Source organism: Malaclemys terrapin, chromosome 7, assembly GCF_027887155.1.
Source record: "Malaclemys terrapin pileata isolate rMalTer1 chromosome 7, rMalTer1.hap1, whole genome shotgun sequence".
Taxonomy (NCBI): domain Eukaryota; kingdom Metazoa; phylum Chordata; order Testudines; family Emydidae; genus Malaclemys; species Malaclemys terrapin.
The window spans coordinates 94,237,944-94,249,842 of NC_071511.1; the positions used below are offsets into that span (position 1 = coordinate 94,237,944).

General features: G+C 41.1%; 1 protein-coding gene across 5 annotated transcripts in view; it reads right to left on the bottom strand.

The window, feature by feature from the left end:
* The window catches only part of SLC16A12 (solute carrier family 16 member 12), a 54,611-nt gene that overhangs the window by 35,211 nt on the left and 7,501 nt on the right, over positions 1 to 11,899 (bottom strand). The window contains exon 1 of one of the 5 annotated variants that reach the window (XM_054033386.1): positions 1,727 to 1,866. The exons of the other annotated variants lie outside the window; for them this stretch is intronic. The gene's annotated coding sequence lies outside the window, so the exon portion shown is untranslated. Of the gene's footprint in view, positions 1 to 1,726; positions 1,867 to 11,899 lie in introns of those variants that run through there. 5 annotated transcript variants of the gene reach the window in all.

The following is an 11,899-nucleotide window of genomic DNA, read 5'->3' on the forward strand; positions in this document are numbered from 1 at the left end:
CATAACCTTAAAATTCCCATTATTTCAATAATTCTCTGTTTCTCAACAATACCAGTCTATACAGTATCAAATAAAAACCCTCAGTGGATGCTATCCCATCTATCCCTAACCTATCTGCCTATTACAAATTATATGAAAAAAGTAATGCATAGTTAAAGTTTGTTTTAAGAAATTTTCTCACTCTCCTGTAACTAAAATACTTTAAAAGAAACCAATCATCTGTGCAGGTGACTAGTCAATAACAAATTATGCCATTCATATCCATAACAAGTAAGATTTTAGGAAACACATGCTATTAGGTACAAGAGAATACTTTGATGTGCTAGTCACTTTCAATCAATATAAAAAAATATAAAGTATTAAATACCTATGAATAAGAAACATTGTAAGGAAGAAACAGACAGGCAAACAGTGAATTCACATATAAAATATATGATTGACTTTCCTTGTTCCAGAAATCTGTATAAGCCTAAATTTTCCCTTGTATGTTAAGAAATTAGTGTAGGACTATAAACTGTTGCACCTCAAGTCATCATCTGATTAGAAGAACCATTCAAACAAAAGGAAAGTCACTGCCTCTATCATCCCCACAGCTTTTTGTTTTTCCACATAACCTCATTCTCATGGCAGGCACTCTTATAATAAAAGGCACAAATAGAAACAAATCTATGATTATTGTATCAATACCAGACTGATTTCTTTGTGATATTTTCCCAAAACAACAGGACAATATACTTCTGTGTGCATGCAACTTTACCATCCACTAGGAACCAGCATAAACTTCTAATAAGTCACATCAAAGGCTCTTCTTTTCCGACAAGAATAAGGCCACATTTCATGAGAAATCTTTGAAACCTGAGTGTTATTTTAATTCTGTTTGTTGAACCTCCTTCAACAACATTTACTTTTCTTTGCCACATATACCAGCACTAATCTGAGTTATAACCAGAGCCTAAGAAAACTAGAATAACTCTATCTTTTCCTGCATTCAGTGAATGGATTTAGAGATTTTTCTGTAATAATTTCCAATCTCACTCCTGCTGTGGTAGGCATTATAGCAGAGACATATTTACTAAACAGAAAGGTGTCTTCCTTTGTTCTTACTCCATGTTCATTAACACCAAACTGCATTCACATGTGACCATGACTGTAATTGGCCAAATTCTGCCTTCAGATATATGTTTACAACTCCCATTAAAATAAATCAGAGTTGCATCTATGTACTTTAAGAGAGAATTTGGCTAATTGGTCCTAATTTTTTTCCCTTTGATTGAACCATTCCTGACCTGACTACTTCTTTACAACTCCAGTACAACCATAAGTACCGTTACCTGCATCATTTAATAATAAGCAGCCAAAGTTCCAATACTGGTCCTTTAGGAGTTCAAGAGAAACTTCATTCAAGCATTTTAAAAGTTTGAAGTCTGATTCCCCTGGCTAATAATATGTCTTTTTATATACTCCGAATATTTTCATATATAGTTAAAAATGTATAACTTTATCACAAAGCTCCTAGAAAATCTCAGACCTAGCTGGAGGGTGTGGTGTTTAGATGCTGCATGTGATTATTAGAACTGGGAGCACTGGCTGTTGGGAGTCTGAAAGGACAGGAAACAGGAAGGATGGGGGAGGAATTGAGGAGGCTGGGAGAGTTACAGAGTGTGCAGCTACAGCTTGGTAAAGAGATTTCCACTGTAAATAAAGTTCTGTTGAAGTTTGTTAATACCTTGCCTGGTGGATACAACAGAGGGCATGCAGTATCTCTTTTGATTCTCTGAAGACTTTCCATAAAAGACACACAGCTCTGCTTTCAGGACACTTCCATTTTCTTTCCTTGCGTACGCTCGGCTTTTTCAAATAACTCTTACAATGTAGATTCTTCAGATGTTCTCCAGAGTTGGTGTTAATTCAACAGATCTGTAAATCTTTGGTATAAATTTAGGCCCTTTGTAAATATTTTACATTGCACAAAGTCATTCCAGCAATATGAGCAATAGCAGGAAGATTTCCTAGAATGGGGTTAATTAACAATAAGTTAATTTGAATATTATTTAAAATATTAAAAGTTGTGACCATAAATGTAGCTCTCAGAGAGGTACAGCAGGGATTCTGAAATATGTTTCATTTCAATCATCCCATTTTATTAGGAAAGTGCTGGAAGCCTCATTACTGGCACACTTTATAACTAGATTGAACAAAGCCAGGGAGACTGTCTGGAACAACCCTACATTGGGAGAGGGAACACGCAAATCACCTAATAGTTATTTTCCATCTTTATGATAATGTTATGATTCAGATAGCTCCTTCTATATCTGCAGCACATCAGGCTGTGATCCTGTCTGATCTCACAAACAAAGATGAGTTGAACCTAGCTAGGAAACGTAGGGAAGACCACAGGAAACACATGCTACAGGAAGCAGGGTTGGAGACAATAGCCTGCACACTACCTTCTAAGGCAGTGCTGAATCAATGCCTCAGTGAGGTGATGAGCGCACAGTGTGACTGCATGGAGATGTCATATTTTGGATGAGATATAAAATTTTTGACCACTTGTGTCATTAAAGATTCCATGGCATTTTTCACAAGAGTAGAGATATTCGCCCTGGTGACTTGGCCAGTTGCAGCTGAATAATTTATATTCTGCTTACATAAAAATCTCCCTTATTTCAGTTGGTTAAAGTATTCTTCCCTTTCAGTAGTGCACTAGTGTCACTGTCTGCCATTGTAAAGTTACAGACTTCCACACTACAGGTAGCTGTATTTCAGTGGTGAGTGAAATGATTCGTAAACCATGTGATTCCTTTAAATAGTTGTTCATTCTTTAATAGAGTTCTTGGAAATTCCAAGTTCTCTATCAGTCTGGAGTCTCTGGATTTAGTCAGAATCATATCTGTCCAAATAATACAATTACAATATATTCTTTTTGGCACCTTTTAATAGAGATTGGGGTTTTTTTCTGAGTTTTCCAAACTATGTGGGAAGGAAACATCACATTAAAATGGAAGGAAACAGGTTGAGATCAAAAGAAAATGCTTTTTTGTTTTCCTTAGAAAACAACCTCTGAACAAGAAGAACCTATTAGTCTGTAAGCACATTGTGAAATTGGGTAAAAACTTTGATCTGTTCACAAGTAAAAGTTTATTTTCTTGAAGAAATTATTTACCATGAATCAAAGAACAGCTGACATGTCTGAAATAAATGGGCACATTCCCTATGCTCAATGTCCCAGTTTGTCTTACTGAATAATTCATGTTTAAACTAGTTTCCCATTAAGCTTGTTTCTTTTTACTCTTAGGACATCTTTGAAGCTATAAGAAAACTGCCTCTCTAGTTTCCACTCCAGAGCAAACCCTGGAACAGCTGTGTGATTACAGAGAATCTGCAGCGACTTCCAGGCATGGTACCGCTTGAAGCCAGGCCTATTGCAACCCAGGAGTACAGTTTCAATATTCATCTCCCTTAACCGCTGACTTTGTGATTGGTAGGAGAATTACATTCTTCATATGTTTCAATGTATGGATCTGTAACTACTGGGAAATACTGAAGAAATAATTGCACATGAAATCAGAGGATTAGCCCAACACTCAAAAACACTAGACCAGGTGCTAGCTAGGTGAGATGCACAGAACTAAAGAACTACAACAAATAACTAAAGGATGTCCATGATGCTAAAATTAACTAGTACAAATGGAAGCCTGTGGTTTTATATAAAAAGAGATTGAGTCACATCAGAGCTCAGGAGACAGCAAACAGAGAGAAAGATGGCATCACATTTTTTCTTTGATCGTTAGTAGCTACACTGAAACAGGAAAGAGAGCCATAAAAGAAAGGTTGAGCTAGCCAAAGAGAAGAAGATAGTGAGTCAATGAACTGTGAGGCAGCAATCTTGCAGATTAGAGAATCATTTTTTAAGAAGTGAAGGAATTAATAATAACAGATCCTGTGAATGATGACATTTAAAGAGCCTGAAAAGACAAAGGGAGAGAGAGAGACAAAGACTGACTATCTATAAACCAATCTATGAATTTATCCATGAACCACTTACAGGAAAACTGCACAAAAATCTCTATATCTCCCTCCCATTAAACAATCCCCTACTTGCACAGTCATTTTGCCTATGGATTAGAAAATTTACAAGACAAAATACTTGACCAGGCAGGCATTTTAGAAAAGATTATAGAAATAAGTATCAGATGACAGCATATGAATGGTATTGTTCTCCCACAGGGTGTGGGACAATAACAAGGGTGTGCAGAAGTGGAGCAAGTACATCATCTTCCTGACACCCCGCTAGACTTGATCAGTGAGCCATTCTAAGGAGAAGTTGTCACTGGCTTGCCAGCCTGCACAATCACATGCCTAGCTGCTGGCAAATAACTGAACACATACCTCAGCTAAAGGAACTACCACTATGTCACCACCAGGGCCGGCTCCAGGGTTTTTGCCGCCCAAAGCGGCAAAAAAAGAAAAAAAGCCGCAATCGCGATCTGCGGCGGCAATTCAGTGGAAGGTCCTTCGCTCCAAGTGGGAGTGAGGGACAGTCCGCCGAATTGCCGCCGAATAGCTGGATGTGCCGCCCCTCTCCAGAGTGGCCGCCCCAAGCACTTGCTTGGAGCCGGCCCTGGTCACCACAAAAAGTGGGAGTTTATTAATAGAATTTACAGATGACAAAGTTGGGAGGTATTGCCAATACAAAGGAGGACTGAAATATCATACAAAAGAATAATAGAAATGGGATGAAATTTAATAATTTGAAGTGAAAGGTCATGTATTTAGAGATTAACAATAAGAATTTTTGCTATAAACTGGGGATTTATCAGTTGGAAGCAACAGAGGAGGAGAAAGACCTGGTGTATTAATCGATCACAGGATGACTATGAGCCACCAACATGAAGCAACCAATGCAATCCTAGGATTGCATTAGGCGAGGTATTTTGAGTAGAGATAGGAAATGTTATTACCATTGTACAAGACATTGGTGGGGCCTGATCTGGAATACTATGCGCAGTTCTGATCTCCCATATTTTAAAAGTATCAATTCAAACTAATAGGGTGATCTGAGGAATGGAGAACCTGCTTTACAAGAGGAGACCTAAGGAGTTTGGCTTGCTTAGCCTAACCAAACAAAGGCTGAGGGGAGATGTGAGCGCTCGCTATAAATACATCAGAGAAATAAACACCATGGAGGGAGAGGAGTTATTTTAATTAAGTGCCAATGTTGGCACAAGAATAAATGGATATAAACTGCCATCAGTAAGTTTAGGCTTGAAATTAGACAAAGTTTTCTAACGATCTGTGACATTCCTCTCTGGTGTTATCTGGACAGGTGATCTGCTAGGTCAGTCCAATCCTTGACTGTAGGAGCCAGCCTTACCCTGCTCTGCTGTGAGAACCCCCACTCCTGGGCTGTTCATGCACAGCCTCTGGAGTCAATTCTCTGCTTTAAATAATGATTTGAGGACTTCAGTAACTCAGCCAGAGGTCAGGGGTCTATTACAGGAGTGGATGCACAAGGTTCTGTGGCCTGCCATATGCAAGAGATCAGACTAGATGATCATGATGTTCCTTCTGGCCTTAAAGTCTATGAGTCTATGAGAATTCTACAGCTTACTTTAACCCAGGTGGTTAGTCTAGTCCAGTGGTTCTCAAACTGTGGGTCAGGACCCCAAAGTGGATCGCGAACCCTTTTTAATGGGGTTGCCAGGGCTGGTGTTAGACTTGCTGGGGTCCAGGACTGAAGCCGAAGCTTGAGCCCCACCGCCCTGGGCCAAAGCCTAAGGACTTCAGCCCGAGGTGTCGAGGCTCAGGTTATGTCTGGGGCTGAAGCCCTTGGGCTTCGGCTTTGGTCTTCCCACCCCGGGTAGTGGAGCGCAGCTTTTGGCTTTGTCTCCCTTCCCACTCCACCCCACCCAGGGTGGCAGGGCTCAGGCTGGCTCAGGCTTCGGTCCCTCCTCCTGGGGTCAGGTAGCAATTTTTGTTGTCAGAAGGGGGTCGCAGTGCAATGAAGTTTGAGAACCCCAGTCTAGTCATTTGTCAATATATGTCAGCCTGTGAACTCAGGAGCAATAGAGAATAAGACTCATCAGTCTCTTCAGGGACTAAACAACCATCCCCTTATCCTATTATTCTACTCAGTCTAGTTAACTAGATTCCATTACCAATAACCCTTATTAAGTGAATCTATTTAACCTTAACCAGCTTATTACACAAGACATCAAGAGAAACAAGAATGATGCAGTATCAGAGGACTGAGATTCTAGCAGAAAAAAGTTTAGCTGTAAAAACATAAGATCACATTCTTAAAAATCAATTTTGTCTGATTTAGTTCAATTCTTCCCCTGAAATATGCAATGCTTCAGTGTTCTCTTCAGAAAATTTTCCTATTTATAAAAGTAAATTAATCCCATCAGAGAAACTATTACTATGTGATTTACGTGAGCAATCATGTGACTAAATTCTAAATACTGAATATCTGAAAAAGGATTCACTCTGGACAGTTAAGATAAGCCACGAGCACATATATTGTATGTTCATAACTGTTTGGCAAAAAATTATGAACAAACAAGTTAGTACGAATTCCAATCTGCTTGTGGACAATTCATGAACAGAAAACAAGGACAGATCCAATAAATACATTGTTCACAATGAATAGTTCATCCATCTCTGCTCTTATTTCTTGTCCAGTTAAGTGCAGCTTCAATTTCTTTCTCCGTCTCCCCCTTAATCCCCTACAATTTCTAACTGCCTTTCTTGTTCTTTTGGAATCAAGTTCTTATTAGCTTGAAAGCCTCACCTGATTTATTATTAAAAAGTTCAACTGCAAATGAATTATGCATCACAATTTAGGCATGTTTTAAAAGCCTGTGGGCCATATTCTGCTCTTGGTTATGCACGTACATTGACCATCACCTACGTTACTGAATGCTGTTTGTGGAGATGTGGATTATTTGTGAACAGTTTAATTACAAGTTGAAGAGTCATTTCGGAGAGGCTATGCTTCAGGGCATCCTGGACTTTTGACCCAAATATGGCAATAAATAGAATGTCATGAGGACTGCACAAATACCAATACTCCTTGTCTTGTGTCTGTATGCTACATACAGTATGTATTTGTGTCTTTGAACAGCCAGCTCCTTGGGGCAAGGACTGTGTGTTTTGTGAGATTTCATTTGATATACTTCACCGGTTGTAAACTGCTACATTCATCTGTAAAAGAACTGCCTCCCATTCCTTCTGAGGCAAGTAACCTCCCTTTTTCTCTTTAAAATCGATCCTTAAAAATATACTCTATGTGTTTTACATTGTTGCACGAAGCCTTCCAATGTTATTCTCCTTGACAGCATGTCTGCACCTTTGTGTACTTCAGTTTTAACTAATGTCTTAGAGCAGATTGCAGGGAACTGCTCTTTGATGTATTGGTAAAGTGCTTCATATGGTTACTGTATTCTATAAGTAATTGCAAAAGCTCTTGCTCCTTAACCAGTCTAACCAAATGGCAGTCCTATATTCCAGGTTATCCAAAGTGCCTCCTGGGATTTACTCTTTCAACAAAGCACAGGTTAGAAAGTAAAATCAATCCCCTAAGAAAGTCATCTGGGATTCTGTCTTTAAGAATTTCCCATGTGAACGCTCTCATTTGGGAAGTATATTACTACTACCATCCGTATCTTGCTGGCAAACAATCAGATCCTGAAAACTATACCAGAAGGCACTTGGATGAAGGCTTCATTTCAGCACCAGTTGTGTGTGTTTGGGTATTTTTGCCCAAAGTGCAGCACAAACAAAAGCAGCATTATACAACCTGGCTCCATAGCAGCTCCCAAAAAATGACTATCCATCCACTAACTTCTCCAACAACCAACTAGCTGTGTTGAATTACTTGGTTAGTTCATTTTAACTTTGCTACTGCAGCAGGGTAAATGAAATTAAAACTAATAGGATAAAATCCAACCAGGTAAAAGGTGAGAGAATGACTCCAAATAGCAGAGAGCGGGCTAGTGGTGGACCAGCAACCTACAATAACACTAAATTTGAGGTTCTCTCCTCCACCTCCACCCAACAGTGTCCCTGTATTGTTTCCACATCTGGATCCCTAAGCAACCTGGACTGATTATTTTTCAAACCCTGGGAGATTTGTATTGTGCACTACTGGATTAAAGAATGTCATCCAAGGACACAGTGCTTGTTTCTACAGGAAACAGGCTCTTGCTTGTGTGCACAGTGATGTCTCTGTTGTGAAACTTTGTTGCCCTGCCAATTTACATCTCAGCCACATGCAAAAACCAAAACCAAATTGAGGCAACACAATTGTTCTCCAATAACATCCTGTTTTGAAGGCTGAGCATTTTCACATTTTTAAGGTAGAAGACAGTGTCTGTGTGGCGTAATGACATACTGTGCATATTTTTGCTCTTTGAAGGTTTTTTTTCTCCAAGCTGCAATGCTGCATACAGTACATGCTTCACTTTGTCGGATTCATTACGCTCATCGAATTGTATTCTGTAGAGTCTCCATTTCCCCTTTTGGTTGCAAATATGAATGTGACCCAAGCATAATGAAATAGAGGGAAAGTGACTGAAATGATGTAGACAGGGAAATTAGCAAATTTAAGCCCCAGTTCAACAGTAATATCTTCTTTCACATCATAAAACTGGGGCTTCCTGGGACCTCACATCAGTCCCTGATGTGCAGAAGTTGCTTATTTTTGTATGAATCAGGCCCTTGCAGAGTAGAATTGCTGCTCAGACTCTGGCTCAGCTAGGTTTCATTTCATTTCACGTGTCTTCACAGAGGGATTATTTTAAACCTCTATCGCCACTTAAAAACATAGATGTGTTTTTGCCAGTCAGTGTACGGATGTGATTTGTTTTTATTTACATTATGCCATGGGTGTACGTGGCACATCACAGGCTTCTTAGCCAAGAAGAGACTGCAATTCTAATAAAAAACATAACAAAATGACAAAACATAGCCTGAACTGAAATGAGGAGCACTGTAGGCTGAGGTGGGGAAGAGGGGAAGGGGAGGGTCTGGAAGATACTGCTTATGGAAGTAAAGCTTCTCCCCAAAGAGCAAACTGGATTGGTTGAGTAGATCAGGCAGCTCAGACAGGATGACCTTTCTTTGGTGGATTCATTTTAAAGGATTTATGGAAGAAATGTATTTTAAGAAGTGGTTTCTATGAGAGCAAGGTGGCCAGCTGGTGGGAAAGTTCTCCAGGCATATGATGCAAGATGAAAGATGGGCAGATGAGAGTGGGCAGATGAGAGTGCTTTGTCATCCAAATGAAAACATGTCTTCTGGAAAATCAGAAAGTTTACAGACAGAAAGAAGTGTTAATACAAACTGGTCTGGTCTACACAAATGATAGCAGAGGAGGAGGAACAGAGAAAACTAAAATCAGCACAGTCTCAAATTGGAATATCTCAGGGAATCAGTTCCCTGAGCTTTGAGAAAAACCATTACACTGCAAACTGAAAAGTTATTGAAAAGATTGTGATTGAAAAGATGGTTCTTTGGTCTCATTAAACTCAGCATTGTTAATGTATAAGGCACCGATTATTTCACGGAGGTCACAGAAGTCACGGATTCCGTGACTTTCCATGACCTCTGTGACTTCCGCAGTGGCTGGTGCAGCTGACTTCAGGGCCGCCTGGGGCCAGCTGCTCGGGTGCTCCATGGCCAGCCACACTGGCCACTGCTGGAGCGACCCTGGGCCAGCTGCTCCAGCAGTCCCCAGGACCAGCCGCACCAGCCACTGCTTGGGAAGCCACTGGCAGCTTGCTTCAGGGATTGCCCAAGCAGCGGCCGGTGCGGCTGGTCCCACGGACCGCCCAAGCAGCAGTCCTGGGAGCGGCCCTAGGGAAGGCCAAACCAGCGGTCCCAGGGCCCACCCCAGAGCCAGCCACAATGGCTGCTGCTTGGGCGGCCCTGGGCAGCTGGTCCCTGGAACTGTGCGAGAAGCAGACAGTGCGGCTGGTTTGCTGCTTGGGTGGCCCTTGTCAGCTGGTCCCAGGGACTGTATGAGCAGCGGACGGTGCAGCTGGCTGGTCCTAGGGGGTGCCCTGGGGACCGTCCAAGCAGCAGCAGGATCTGGGCGGCTGGAGCAGCCCCAGGGACACCTTGAGGCCATTTGGAGACCTGTCCCCGGGAGCAGCAGCTGGGGGGCAGTCAACCCCCAACACTGCAGCAGGGCCACCCAGCAGGGGACCCCTGGAGCAGCAGGGATCCAGAAGTAGAGATTTAGTCACCGATATTTTTGGTAAAAGTCATGGACAGGTCACAAGCAATAAATAAAAATTCACGATCTGTGACCTGTCCATGACTTTTATCAAAAATATCGGTGACTAAATCTCAGCCTTATTGATGCATTTAAAAAACTTGTAATTGTTTATTTATTATCCACAGTGCACTAGGCTCTTCACAGACAAGAATGAATATAAGCTCCTGGCCCGTGGAGGTTACAGTCTAACTATATGAAGGGCGGGATCGAATAGCCAGCAAGTGACTGAGTGGTGACACTGGCACATGCCTTGACAGTTAAACCATTTTGGCATTGGGATTTTTTTCTTAGTATTTAAGTTTTCCTGTCACCTATTTGGTTACTGATTCCTGGAGGGGCAGGCTAAGGTTACAGGCGTTTAGGAAGAAGCATGTTTAAGGAGAGACTTCAAGCAGGCACACAAGCACACCTGCAGAGTTCCAATACACGCTGGGTAATAGCATTCCAGGGAATGCCAGAGCAGCACACTGGGGGTTTAAGGACAGGTGCAGGCCAGGAGAGTCACCATTGAGATCATGCTTACACCAAGGGGCTCAATAGTTCCTTGGCCCCTGACCAGAGCTGGAAATTTGGCCTGGACACCCCTCTGTCAGGACAGAGTTGTAGCTGGATTAAAATTGAGTGGTGGTGTGAACTTGTGTGCCAGGTCGCAATGCCACTTATGCAAATTTGGACTGGCGGCCTATCCAGAACTGTGACCTCATGCATCAAGTCACAATGCCACTCCCTCAGATCTGGTCCAGCTTCCCCTTCCTCAGGATGCATGCAGGTTGAATTGAAACAAGATTTAAATGATGTAAAATTCCAACTTCTGGCCCCGAGCTGCACTTTCGCAGTATGTCTGCACTTTGTCAGGATGATCTTCATAGCACTTAATTGTACATAACTTGAAAAATCCAGAGGCAATATAGCACATGCCACAGCAAACACCAGTGATAAATGGTATAGCTGAAGGGAACCAGACTTAAAATACCTCAGTGTTATTTAAGACCTTGATTCATCTCTCAGTGACAGTGGGTTTACATCATTTTACACTCATTGACTTAACTGGAGTTACTCCTGTTTACACCAATACAAGTTAAAGAAGAGTTAGGCCCTAAAACTACACTTTCCATCAACCTGAGAATCTGTTCTATCACACACATTTACATGTTCTCCCCCATAAAAATACAGCTTCCTTTAGTCTATTAATTCATCTAAGTGTACTAAATCGGTTTCCCCAGAGAGAGATTAATAAAAACACAGTTCCTTGTGTACATCTCTCTGCTTCTTTCTTTTCTACAACTTATTAAGATGGAGTTCAGAATAAAACCAATAAAAATCACCTCACAATAAAATAACAGAAAAAGGAGACAAGAAAAGGGAAATATTCCAACAGTGAAAGACAGGTAACATCACTGACTCAAAATGACACTAACAAACTCTTCAGTTACCATCCTCTAAGTTCATTATTTCACCTTCTAAGAGCATCAAGTAGTTAAATGTGAGAGTTTATAGAAGGGAGGCACAGACAAATAATTATGACACATACGAGGGAAAAAAATGAAAGCCTTGTTTGGTTTGTTACAAGTGCTTAGGAGCAGAAGAGCAGAGTACACCACTTTAGAGAGAACCTTG